Here is an 11,626-nt window from a genome sequence, read left to right as displayed (position 1 = left end):
TAGAAATTTATTCTCTCAGAATTCTAGAGCCCAGAATTCCAAAGTGAAGTTGTCAACAGGGCCATATTCCCTCTGCAGGCTCTGGGGAATATACCTCCTTGCTTGTTCCAGTTGCTGGTAGCTCCAAGCATTCCTTAGCCCATGGCAGCATAACTCCAGTCCTCTGGGTTTCTCTTCCGGTGGCTTTCTCTATCATAGAATTAACTGTAGTAACTCAGTACTACTGTAATAATTTTGTAGCCACCTCCTGTTGCTACTGCAGTGATCTCAAGTGTTGGGAATATCTGCTTAAGACGCCATCTCTGTGTAAGCAGTTTGTCTCTCCAGCGCATTGCATATGGTAGTGAAAAGTGGTCTCTTGCAGTTCGTACATATTTTGGGTCGTGTTTGGTGCAATACCGTAAAACTTGAATCAACACCACGGGACTCGTACAAAGCGCCACCCATGATGCTGGAAGTGTTCCCAAGAAGCAGAGAAAAGTCATGACGTTATAAGAAAAAGTTGAATTTCTTGATACGTGCTGTAGATTGGGGTCTGTGGCTGCAGTTGCCCAATATTTCAAGATAAATGAAATCAACGTGAGGACCAGTGTAAAAAAAGAAAATGAAATTCATGAAGCCGTTGTTGCAGCTACACCAGGAGGCGGGAAAACCTTGCACTGTTTGTGAAATATCTTTTTATCTCATATTGAAAACGCAGCTTTTATGTGGGTGCAGAATTGCTATAAGAAAGGCACACCTGTAGCCTCTAATATCTGAAGCTGGAGAATTTAATGCCATCAAAGGATGGTTGGATAATTTTAGAAAAAAGTTTAGCTTTAAAAATGGCAAGGTAACCGAAGAAGTGGCTTCTACTAACCAAGAGGCAGCAGACGAGTTCCCAAACACCATTAAGAAAATCACTGAGGAGAAAAGACACTTGCCTAAATGGTTTTGTTTTATTTTGTTTAGAGTAGGCATCTCATTATGTTACCCAGGCTGGCCTCAGCCCCCTGAGTGCTTGGGACTACAGGCGTGTACCACTCTACCCACCTTGAACAGGTTTCTAATGCATATGAAAGTGCTCTAGTAGGGGGAAGAAATGCCAACAGGGGCATTTATTAGTAAGGAAGAGAAGCAAGCACCAGGATTTAAGGCAGGAAGTGACAGGCTAACTCTACTGTTTTGTGCAAATGTAGTCCGGTTTATGATCATGTCTTCCCTTATCTATAAAGCTGCAAACCCCCAAGCCTCGAAGGGAAAGATAAACACCAGCTGCCAGTGTTTTGGCTGTACAACAAGAAGGCCTGGACAATGAGAACACTTTCTGGATTGGTTTCATCAATGCTTTGTCCCTTTGTTACCTTGCCGGTAAGGGACTGTCTTTTAAAGTTCTTTTGATATAGGACAATGCCTCTGGCCACCCAGGACCCCATGAGTTCAACACCAAGGGCCTGAAGGGGTCTGCCTGCCCCCAAACACCACGTCTGTGATTCAGCTTCTAGATCAGGGGGTTATAAGGACATTTACGGCTCATTACACACAGAAAGGATTGACAGTGCTATGGGAGAGAACCCCAACAGGGAGAACATCATGAAAGTCTAGAAAGATTACACCACTGAAGATGCCATTGTCGTTATGGAAAAAGCCATGAAAGCTATCAGGCTTGAAACAAATTCCTGCTGGAGAAAAACTGTGCCCATATGTTGTACATGACAAGATTTAAGACAGAGCCAGTCAAGGAAATCATAAAAGAGAGCGAGGATATGGCCGAAACAACAACAACAAGACATAGACGTTGGAGAAACTCAAGAGCTAACAGACACCACACCAAAGAAATTAACAGAAGACAACTGATGGAGATGAGTGCTTCCGACCAAGTGCCAGACAACGAAGAAGAAGAGGTAGAGGAAGCCGTGCCAGAAAACAAATCAACATCAGGCAGTCTGGCAGAAGGGTTCTGATTATTCGAGACTGCTTTTGACTTCTCTTAGGACACGGACCCTTCTATGGGTCTCTCCTTTGACTTCTATGGGTCTCTCCTTTGACTTCTATGGGTCTCTCCTTTGACTTCTATGGGTCTCTCCTTTGACTTCTATGGGTCTCTCCTTTGACTTCTCTAGGACACGGGCACTGAAACTAAAGCAAATGGTAGACGGATCCTGGAGATGGACTGCATTATCTAGAGAGTGAGGGAAAGACCCCCGCAGCTCTGGTTCGTCCTCATGGATTTGTCTCTCCCATATCACATGTATCTTCCCTTTTCAACCACTGGCCTCACTGACTTCAGACCCAGCACCAGACTCAGAAGCAACAGACCGACATAGACTGCTCCACTAGCCCCCATGGTTGCATAAGACCTAATCCCTGTGATACATCCTTTACCCTATTAATGTCTTACTCAGAGTGGTCTGCTTCCGTGATCAAGTCGTAAGGTCCTCAGAGGAACACCTGAAAAATGCAATGAAGAGCACGGTTAATTGCGTATAACCTCTGAAGGAATGAGAGAGAATCTCAGAGAAGTCAGGGACAAGACATAACTCTTTGGATAAGGTGCACAAGGACCGAGGCTGCGGAAACTGCAAGGGGTAGTGGCAGTGGAAAGGAGTCTGACATGCTTCCACGCTGCTGCACGGGTCTAAAATCAGTGAGCAGGAGGCAGCTTGGAGAATGCAGTGTTTATTTGTTGATTAACTTTGTTTTTTATTGCTGGTGAGTTATTTTAGCAGTGCTTTACCGTAATGTCTGGCACAGTATGCACTCAACAAATGTTTGTGGGATGAATTGAAATTAGATGGTCTTGAGAATATTACAAGACTCCCATTTGCTGAAGTACCATTAATTAGGCCAAAGAGAAAGAAATATTATTGCCCTGTCGTTGAGGGAGATAATAGATAAAGAGATAGCACATTATTGTCTCTTTTCATGAGGAAATGTAGACTGAATGATAGAATCCTTGAATTTTTGGAAGCGGGAGTAAGCTTAATGCAGCCCTCCCATTTTCCAAAATGAGTTCAAGGAAAATGAATGGACTTGTCCGAGGTCAGTGGCAAAGTTTGCGTCACAATCACATCCATGAGAATATGTTCTCAGTCCACTGCTGCATTCACTAAACCACAGTCTCCTCCGTGCAGAGCGGTTGGGGGTGCATTTATTTATTGTTGACTGGAGAGTTAAACCCGAGTACTGATAAAATCAATCGCAACTTGGGGAGAGATTTCTAAAGGCCAGGCTTTACCTCATTCAATATTTGCTTCAACAACTTGAATAAAGACCTATGGGAGCCAGGCACGGTGGCACACGCCTGTAATCCCAGCTACTGAGGAGGCTGAGGCGGGAGGATCACCTGAGCCCAGGAGTTTGGGGCTACGGTACACTATGACTGTGCCTGTGAACAGCCACTGGGCGACGTAGCAAGACGTCGTCTCTATAGGAAAAAAAAGACCTATGAGGAATTCTTATAAAATTTTCAGGTGACATAATCTGTAGTAGCTACACCCTATTATATTGATCTAGAGAGTTAGGATTCCAAATCCTAATTATTATTATTATTATTATTTTTGAGACAGAGTCTTGCTTTGTTGCCCAGGCTAGAGTGAGTGCCGTGGCGTCAGCCTAGCTCACAGCAACCTCAAACTCCTGGGCTCAAGCAATCCTCCTGCCTCAGCCTCCCGAGTAGCTGGGACTACAGGCGTGCACCCACCATGCCCGGCTAATTTTTTCCTCTATATATATTAGTTGGCCAATTAATTTCTTTCTATTTATAGTAGAGACATGGTTTCGCTCTTGCTCAGGTTGGTTTCGAACTCCTGACCTCGAGCAATCCACCTGCCTTGGCCTCCCAGAGTGCTAGGATTACAGGCGTGAGCCACCGCGCCCGGCCTAAGTGGGTGATTTTTTTTAAAAAGGAGGCTATTGCAGTAATCCAGGCGAGGGATAAGGGCGGCTTGGGCCAGGAAGTAGCAGCAGAGGAGATGGGCCACTGTCAGAACTTCTTGATGGATTGTTCATAGGATTCCAGAGTAGACCCAAAGATGTCGCCAAAGTTTGGGCCTGAGCGCCAAAAGAAGGCGTTGGGCAGCTCACAGGGTCTCCTAGAGACGAGAGCTCTGGAAATGGGCATAAATAAAGGGGAGGGAGGGAGGCATGACCACTGCCAAAGTCACAGCATGGACCCAGTCTGATGAAGCCTTTCTTGCTGCCAGCACCGAACACTGCATGAAACCGGGTTTGGCTGTTGTTGGAATAAAGTGTTTTTCTGCTTCTTCCTTTGCATTACTGTTTCCTGAGTCGTCATCCCACGTGGGCGTGTCCACTCAGCCAAGTCGAGGTCACCTGCCTACTCCCTTGCTGTAGGAGCTGCTCGGACAGTAAGCGTCTGGTCCTTCTGCAGTGGGACACTGGCCTGCTTTGTACTAAAGCTCAAATGGCGGGGAGTCCCCCGGATACAGGGAGGGGGTTCACATGAAGGGCAGCCACGAAAACAAGGGACGTATACCACCCTATGTCAGAGCAGTCACCAGGGAAGTGCGTTAGATCGCTGATGCAAGATGGCACGACTCTTTTAAAAGCTAGATGACTTTAAGGAATTTTTAAGAAAACAATCTGAGAGCATCTCATTTATAACTGTGAGAGCACGTCGAACTCTTCAACAGGAAGGTGAACGGTTGCATTATCGCCCGATAGAGCGGAGTGTCAGTAACAGACTTCCTCTTGCTTTGCCCACTTCTCTCACCACAGCCCTGCAATGCTGGGATTCTTGTAAAACTGACACTCACTTTCGGGGCACCCGGGGCGCTGTCTCGGTGTTATGTAGCCTTCCTAATCATTGCAGCATCAGGGGAAAGTGAGTCCGGCAACCCCTGAGGATTGCTGAAGGAATCAAATGGACTTGAAATCAAAGTGCTGCACCAAAGCCGGGCATCTCCAAGCAGCGGTTTAAAACGTTTTTTGAGCTGCTGTAAGAACCACCACAGGCCGGGCGCGGTGGCTCACGCCTGTAATCCCAGCACTCTGGGAGGCCAAGGCGGGTGGATTGCTCAAGGTCAGGAGTTCGAAACCAGCCTGAGCAAGAGCGAGACCCCCGTCTCTACTAAAAATAGAAAGAAATTAATTGGCCAACTAATATATATACAAAAAATTAGCTGGGCGTGGTGGCGCATGCCTGTAGTCCCAGCTACCCGGGAGGCTGAGGCGGGAGGATCGCTTGAGCCCAGGAGTTTGAGGTTGCTGTGAGCTAGGCTGACGCCACGGCACTCACTCTAGCCTGGGCAACAAAGCAAGACTATGTCTCAAAAATAAAAAAAGAGAATGTTATAACAGCATTAATGATAGAACCACTTAGCACTCTGGGAGGCTGAGGTGGGAGGATCACTTGAGGTCAGGAGTTTGAGAGCAGCCTGAGCAAGAGTGAGACACCCCCCCCTACTAAAAATAGAAAAATTGGCCAGACGTGGTGGCGCATACCTGTAGTCCCAGCTACTTGGGAGGCTAGGGCAGGAGGATTGCTTAAACCCAGGAGTTTGAGGTGCTATCCTGACACCACAGCACTCTAGCCCATGCGACAGAGCGAGACTCTTGTCTCAAAGAAAAAAAAAAATAGAACACAGCCCTTTTCCATCCCCACTACTTTAAACACATCATCTGAGCTCTGGCTTTCCTTACTGCCTTGATTTCTTATGTGGGTGTGGACTGATTGCTGTGAAAGTTCAGATTCCAATTTATGCGTCCTATTGTTGAAGACAGAGCCTCCCAGCTGCTGCAGGGATGGCCTCCTTGTTCTTTCTCCCTCTGGCTAACCCGGGTGCTGCTTTCCATTTTCCTCTACTTGGTCCCAGAGCCTTCTCCTCAGAGCCTTCTCCTCAGAGCCTTCTCCTCAGAGCCTTCTCCTCAGAGCCTTCTCCTCAGAGCCTTCTCCTCAGAGCCTTCTCCTCAGAGCCTTCTCCTCAGAGCCTTCTCCTCAGAGCCTTCTCTCCACAGCCTAGGGGGAAAAGCTGACTGGCCAGAAAACTCCCTCTTCTCACCTGCCCTGGTCTCTCCTGGCACTGCGGACGTCCCACACTTTGTGACTGGGTTCTGTTGAGAGAGAGTCCTCTGGGCAGGTGCCTTTGTCTAGGAGGATGGAACTTAGAGCTCCTGAATTGCCTCTGTTGGCTTTTCCTAACTTATCTTCTGTGGATTGCGTAGGGAAATTTCCCCAGGCTTTAGGAGTACTTCCTACCTTTGAGACATAGTCTCCCAAGTTTGGCCACAGCTAGAAGGATGAAACTGGCAGGGCATCTGAGCCCTAGTGGGAGAACTGGGGCAAAGTGAGAGTTAATGGCAGGCAGCAGGCCTTCAGCGTAGCCTCTTCATCAGGAAACGAGGAGAGGAGGAGTGTGGGGGGGGTAGCGGATGGGGTTACAGGATGCAGTGTCTACATCTTGACACTGAATATGAAAAACATTTTTAAATTGAGAAATATAATAAATATAAATGTATGTAAAATGACTTCTTAATTTTAAAAATATATTTATTATTTTATTTTATTTTATTTTTTACTATCAGTTAAGGAGATAGCAATGACTTCTTATTTACGAGTCATTTGTTTGGGACCTTTGTAGGTGTGAGGATGTAAAATGGGGAAAAGAGATAAAGGTAGGTCTTTTTCCTTATTATTGCATTCTAAAAACATGTCCCCAGAAAACATTTTGGATGGGGATGGGTGGCTTTCAGATCCCAAACTCCTCAGTGACTCATGGAATTCCCTTCCTTTTTCCTTAGATAAGAGAAAGGACCTTCTAAAGGGGGAGTCTGGGAGCTGTGAATATTTTTCACTACACCTTCGTTTTCCAGGCTATGTAATGTGTTCATTATTTTTAAAATTATATGTTACTAGGTTCCACCATACAAGATCAAAGTCAGTACCTGTCGTTTATTGTATTAAAATTTCAGATAGGTATACTTATGAAGATCCAACCCGCAACAACAGAAAAACAAAACCAAAACAACTATAGCAAAGTAGGAATAAAATGTTTCCATGAAAAATAAGTAAATTTTAGAGTTGTGAACAGGAAAACTTGAAATAAAAAAGTTGAGAGTTTAGTGTCCAGGGGAAATGTTCAGCCAGGAGGTTTTTTGTTTTTTGTTTTTTTTTTTTTTGAGACAGAGTCACACTTTGTTGCCCAGGCTAGAGTGAGTGCCGTGGCGTCAGCCTAGCTCACAGCAACCTCAGACTCCTGGGCTCGAGCGATCCTCCTGCCTCAGCCTCCCGAGTAGCTGGGACTACAGGCATGTGCCACCACGCCCGGCTCATTTTTTGTATATATATTTTTAGTTGTCCAATTAATTTCTTTCTATTTTTAGTAGAGACGGGGTCTCACTCTTGCTCAGGCTGGTTTTGAACTCCTGAACTCAAACGATCCGCCCGCCTCGGCCTCCCAGAGTGCTGGGATTACAGGCGTGAGCCACCGCGCTCGGCCAGCCAGGAGGTTTCTTAAAGGAGGGAGTATTTTAGGGTCTATTGGAATAAAATTAATTATTTACACTCCAGTCTATAGCTTGTTGGGAAGTGTACATAATTGTATGTGCACAAAAGGAGGAAAGGCAAGGGCTTTCAGGACCCTGGAGGGGCAAATAAAGATGGTTAATTAAACAGTTTTCTCTCACTCTAGCAAATCGTAGCATCACCGGATTTGTGGAGTGCAGGTGGGGTAGCTGGCGAGATGCTCACTGCCGGAGGTGGTTGCTGCTGTGTGCACCATACCTGGGATCAGGCACCCTTGAAGGTTACTTGTCACATTACCAATCTGCAGCTGAGAGGCCCCTGCAGATCTGGGAAGCAAGATACTATCAATGCTGATTTCTGCAGAACGCTGAGCCCAGCAGTGAGGCAGGACAGGAAGGCAAGCAGAGGGGGCTGCTGCAGGAAGTCTGCCCACCTGGGCAGGTGGGCGCGGATGTCCCTGCCCCCATCAGAACCTACATCTTTCTGTAGAGGGAGTACAAGCTACTCAAACTGCAAACCATGCCATAGCTAAAAGTGTGACCTCAGTTATCCTCAGGATCAAGGCATTAAAAGGTGGCCAATCTTAAACTCTGCCCATAACAAGAGGAAAAGTCCTTGGGATCTGAGTCAGCTCTGGAGCTAATAGGTAGGAACTTTTCCTGGACACCTTTGACTTGAATGCCTTTCCACCCCTTTGAACAATTTATTTTATTTATGAATCCTATAAGAAGAATATATATTAAAAAAAAAACTCACCAAATACCAGCAATATGCACAATTTTTATGCTAGGCCTTGTGGGGAACACAAAGAAAATTATGAGGCCAGGCACAGTGGCTCATGCCTGTAATCCTAGCAGCCTAGAGGGTTTCTCTCACTAACTTTTCTTTCGTTGTTTTATTTTATTTTTTTTTTCTCATTTTTTTTTCTCTTTTTTTTTTTTTTTCTTTTCCTCTGATCTTTTGCATCTTATCTCGTTGTTTTATATTCTCCTAAATTTCTGCATTCAATCTGTTGCAATATGTAGTCTGGTTAGAATATATGAAGAAAATCTGGCTTCACACTGATGTATAATTGAAAAAGGGAGAAATATTTTAACATTCTTTTTAGATAATTCTGGATATTCTTCTTTGATACTATACCAAAACTCAACAAGTGGCAGTTTCCTAAAATTTAGTTGCATTGCAAACCCTAAAACTGTTATCAGTGAACCTTTTATACTGTATTAAATTAGATGCATTGTTCTTTCACATTGCCTTTGGTCATTTAGAAAACAGTGGTTCACTGAGTTATGCATACCTTCCAAATGTTAACACATTTCATTAAACAATGTCAAAAAAATAGTCACACTCATTTCCATTGCCACTAATCTCATCAGAAAAGTCTTTAAGTGTTAGGGATCTGAACCAGAGGTGGCCGGTACAACTTTCCCAATATTTTAATTTTCACTTGTGATCTTAAACTTTGTCATTGCCAACAAATAGTGTCAATTGTTTCCATTGAAGTGTTAGGCTCACTTTATTTTCAAGTAAAAATGCTGATAGGTGAAAAACAATAGCTAGATCAGCTCACAGCTGAATCACACATATGCTCTTCCTGGAGACAAACATCATTAGTCCACTAGATAATTTATGTATACTTCCTACTTGTCACACAGCATATTAAAGGCTTAATAAAAATTAATATTTTTATTGTTTCATCAAAGATACTCTTTTTTTCTTCCTGTGCTTGTGTGGTGGTGAAGAATATAATAACAGCTAGTAGAGTTGGTACCATGCATTGATTTGTGCTAAGCTGCCAATGGTTTTTTTTTTTTTTTTTGAGACAGAGTCTCACTTTGTTGCCCAGGCTAGAGTGAGTGCCGTGGCGTCAGCCTAGCTCACAGCAACCTCAAACTCCTGGGCTCAAGCGATCCTCCTGCCTCAGCCACCCGAGTAGCTGGGACTACAGGCATGCGCCACCATGCCCGGCTAATTTTTTCTATATATATTAGTTGGCCAATTAATTTTTCTATTTATAGTAGAGACGGGGTCTCGCTCTTGCTCAGGTTGGTTTCGAACTCCTGAACTCAAACGATCCGCCCGACTCGGCCTCCCAGAGAGCTAGGATTACAGGCGTGAGCCACCTCGCCCAGCCCTGCCAATGGTTTTATCCACTATTGCTTTTATATCAAATGCAAATATCAACACAGTAAAAAAAAAAAAAAAAAAAAAAGGCCAATAACATCTTACTATTGTTGCAAAAATAGCTTTGATCTTGCAGACCCCAGGAAAAATTTAAAAGACCTTGTGGGGTCCATGGACTACACTTTGAAAACATCTGTTTTAGTGTGTGTCTTCTGCTAACTTACAGCTGTCACGTAATTTTTCCCTAAAAATTCTGTATCTGTCGTTCCATTGGCTTCTTTTTTTTCTTGAGACAGAGTCTCACTTTGTTGCCCAGGCTAGAGTGAGCGACGTGGCGTCAGCCTAGCTCACAGCAACCTCCAAGTCCTGGGCTCAAGCGATCCTCCTGCCTCAGCCTCCCGAGTAGCTGGGACTACAGGCATGTGCCACCATGCTCGGCTAATTTTTTTTTTGTATATATATATTAGTTGGCCAATTAATTTCTTTCTATTTATAGTAGAGACGGGGGTCTCGCTCTTGCTCAGGCTGGTTTCGAACTCCTGACCTTGAGCAATCTGCCCGCCTCAGCCTCCCAGAGTGCTAGGATTACAGGCGTGAGCCACTGTGCCCGGCCTCCATTGGCTTCTTATATTTAGTATTCCAGAAGAAGTCTTTATTTTATAGCTAGCCTGTTAGGTACATATACCATTTTCCTTTAGTTTTGAAATAAAAAAAAAAAAATTAAGAGTATGCCTATGTGGGTCTATTTAACTTTTCTTCAACTTGGTGATTCCTTTGGTCTTATTTTTTCTTTTAGTTTACACAAAGGCAATTTATTAATACAAAATACTGTGAGGAGTCCTGTTCACAGACAGCGACCACAGCACCCTGCTTCCTGAGGCTGCTGTTGGAGGGGGTGGGGGTGGCATCCTCAGTCCGCCTGATCTTCAGACCCAAGTGGGCCAGGGCTCTGAGCGCTGACTGGGCCCCAGTTCCAGAGGTCTGAGTCCTATTTCCTCCTGTGCCCCTGGAATTTGATAGGCAGGGCAGTGATGCCCAGCTCTTTGCACCTTGGGGCCACATCCTGGGCTACCGGCATGGCAGCGTATCGTGAGGACTCATCTCAGTAGCCCTCGCCTTCATCCCACGAGTCACTTGGCAAATGGTTTCCTTGCCAGAAAGATCAGTGAACCGAACAGAGGTGTCCTTGAAGGACACAAAGATGTGGCAGACACCAAATGCATTCTCTCTTTTGGCCACCTCCAAGGCTGGTGACCCAGTCTCACTTCTTTTCCTTCCCCTTTCGAGCTGCCATTTCTGCACGTTGTCAGTAGCAGGTTTTAACAGGGGGAACCAGAAACCGCAGATCGTATATTCTGGGCCATCAAACAAGTTTCATCGTGTTTAAAAGAAATGTAATCATATAAAGTATGTTCTTTTATGTCGATGGGATTAAATTAGAAGGTCAAGATCAAAACGAGGCAAAGAACCCTCCCGAATCCGTGCATGGCAGTCATGAGGTTCGCCCTTGTTTTGGTAGGGGATGACGCATGGAGACGTTTAGGGTACTGCAGTGGTGGAAACATGCATGTTATGGGAGAAGGATTCTATAGGAGATCAGTCTAGAAGCAGAAAAATCTTAGATATTTTCAGCTGAGTGTAAGGTTTGAACAGCATGAGGGACCATGCAGTGAAGTGGGAATCCTAAGACGAGACCATCAAAGGCTTTGGCTCACTTTGCAGCTGCTGTGACCACACACAAACAAGAAGGGCAAGCTTTTGCTCCAGGGTCAAGTGAGGGCCCAAAATGAGCTATTGGCCCATGGTGTCCATTGAGCTTTTGATTTAGAACCCCCCAAGACCTGTACTCATCTTTCATGTATACATAGAAAGGTCCATAGTAATTGAGGAATTCAAGGATAGGAATGTGTTGAAGGGAGTCCTTTAGGTTACAGAAAACTGTCTCTAGTGAATCTGTCTAGGGCAAGGGCTCGGGTATTTTTGCTCTTATCAGAACATATAAAGGGGCAGCAAATTCTGAAAATTAGGGGTTCAATG

At 44.9% G+C, this 11,626-nt stretch overlaps 1 pseudogene; it reads right to left on the bottom strand.

Annotated features, from left to right (window-relative positions):
* Positions 1-3,964: 3,964 nt before the first annotated feature.
* LOC105869221 (small ribosomal subunit protein uS11-like) lies at positions 3,965-10,883 on the bottom strand (annotated as a pseudogene).
* Positions 10,884-11,626: the final 743 nt, after the last annotated feature.

This window comes from Microcebus murinus, chromosome 23 (genome assembly GCF_040939455.1).
Source record: "Microcebus murinus isolate Inina chromosome 23, M.murinus_Inina_mat1.0, whole genome shotgun sequence".
In the NCBI taxonomy this organism is placed as follows: domain Eukaryota; kingdom Metazoa; phylum Chordata; class Mammalia; order Primates; family Cheirogaleidae; genus Microcebus; species Microcebus murinus.
The sequence above is the reverse complement of the archived record's forward strand: the minus strand, read 5'-3'. Positions and strand labels throughout refer to the sequence as shown.